The following is a 1,954-nucleotide window of genomic DNA, read 5'->3' as shown; positions in this document are numbered from 1 at the left end:
AATTTTTTTCAAGAATTCTTTTTTGCATTTTTAGGTATAAAAAAAAAACCATCCTAGTGGATCCGTGTGGTAAGGAAAAACTGGTAATCTATTCCTTAAAAAAAAATCTTGGAGATTATGTAATGCTTACTCTCAAACTTTTTGTTTATACAGTAGTGATATTCTTTGTTTCACTCTTTATCTTTGGATTCTTATCTAATGACCCAGGACGGAATCCTGGACGCGAGGAGTAAAAATTCAGTTTTTTTTTTTTCTTATTGGATTTGTTTCGTACATTTATCTATGAGAAAATCCGGGGGTCAGAATTCTTTCCAATTCGAAAGTCCCAAATGATCCAAGGGAGCGGAAAGAGAGGGATTCGAACCCTCGGTACAAAAAAATTGTACAACGGATTAGCAATCCGCCGCTTTAGTCCACTCAGCCATCTCTCCACGTTCCAAAGCGAAAGGTTTCCGTGATATGATATAGGCAAGAAATAAGAAATAACGGTTGCAAAAAACCCCCTTTTTTTCTTTCAAAAGTCTATAAAAATTATATTGCCAATTCCATTTTAATTATATTCTTTTTTCTTAATGTTAATAAAAAAAGAAGAAAATTCTTGTTTTTTCTTTCTAAAAATCGATATTGGCCGAGAGACAATCAAATAGATTTTCTCTTTAGCGGGCATTTCCATATAGGACTTGTTATAATTATAATAAAACAAGCAGGTTATATAAAAAAAAACGCTTTTTTTGTCGATTATTTATCAAGAAAGCAAAAAGGGTTCTTATCAAATCCACCATAAAATTGGAAAGAAGCATAAAGTAAGTAGACCTGACTCCTTTAATGATGCCTCTATCCGCTATTCTGATATATAAATTCGATGTAGATGAAATTGTATAAGCGAATTTTTTTTATTTCCTTAGACTTAGACCGCGCAAGACAAGAATTTTTCGCTATTTACGATTTCATATTCTTGTTACTAGATGTTCTATAGGAATAAGAAGAAATCGCAACTCCTTTGCGCTACACATAAAATTGGATTTCGAAGGTCCATTTTTTTTTTCAGAATCCTCTATTTTAGTTCTTCCACCCATGCAATAGAGAGGGAATGGGAAAAGAAGGGTTACTTTTATTTTCATTTTTCCCTTAAAAGATAGACTTTGAAATAGGAGTCTTGGAATAATGCTGAATTCAAAGGTTTATTTCTTTCTATAGTATAAGAAAAACAATTTATTTCTATTTCTATAGTATAAGAAAAACAAATAGTATAAGAAAAACAAATCGAATCAAATTCATGGATTTACCACGACCTCGGTTGTGACTGTGACTCCATAGATAAAAATGGGAAATTTCTCTCTTCGAGACCATTGAAAAAGGGCATTGAACGACAAAGAAATCGTCCACAGATAATAAAACTATCATATGCCTTGGAAAGTGATATGAGGTGCTCGGAAATGGTTGAAGTAATTGAATAGGAGGATCACTATGACTATAGCCCTTGGTAGAATTCCTAAAGAAGAAAATGATCTATTTGATACTATGGATGACTGGTTACGAAGGGACCGTTTCGTTTTTGTAGGATGGTCTGGCCTATTGCTCTTTCCTTGTGCTTATTTCGCTTTAGGGGGTTGGTTTACAGGGACAACTTTTGTAACTTCTTGGTATACCCATGGATTGGCTAGTTCCTATTTGGAAGGTTGTAATTTCTTAACCGCAGCAGTTTCTACCCCTGCCAATAGTTTAGCACACTCTTTGTTGCTACTATGGGGGCCCGAAGCACAAGGAGATTTTACTCGTTGGTGTCAATTAGGCGGTCTATGGACTTTTGTAGCTCTCCACGGGGCTTTTGCACTAATAGGTTTCATGTTACGCCAATTTGAACTTGCTCGGTCTGTTCAATTGCGGCCTTATAATGCAATCTCATTCTCTGGTCCAATTGCTGTTTTTGTTTCTGTATTCCTTATTTATCCAC

General features: G+C 34.7%; 1 non-coding gene across 1 annotated transcript; it reads right to left on the bottom strand.

Annotated features, from left to right (window-relative positions):
• Positions 1-343: 343 nt before the first annotated feature.
• On the bottom strand, positions 344-431 carry TRNAS-GCU (transfer RNA serine (anticodon GCU)). The gene has a single exon. It is a non-coding gene; the product is annotated as a tRNA-Ser (tRNA).
• Between the last annotated feature and the right edge of the window lie 1,523 nt (positions 432-1,954).

The sequence above is a fragment of the Aegilops tauschii genome, unplaced genomic scaffold (genome assembly GCF_002575655.3).
Source record: "Aegilops tauschii subsp. strangulata cultivar AL8/78 unplaced genomic scaffold, Aet v6.0 ptg000318l_obj, whole genome shotgun sequence".
Taxonomy (NCBI): Eukaryota; Viridiplantae; Streptophyta; class Magnoliopsida; order Poales; family Poaceae; genus Aegilops; species Aegilops tauschii.
This window is presented reverse-complemented; position numbering and strand designations above follow the sequence as displayed.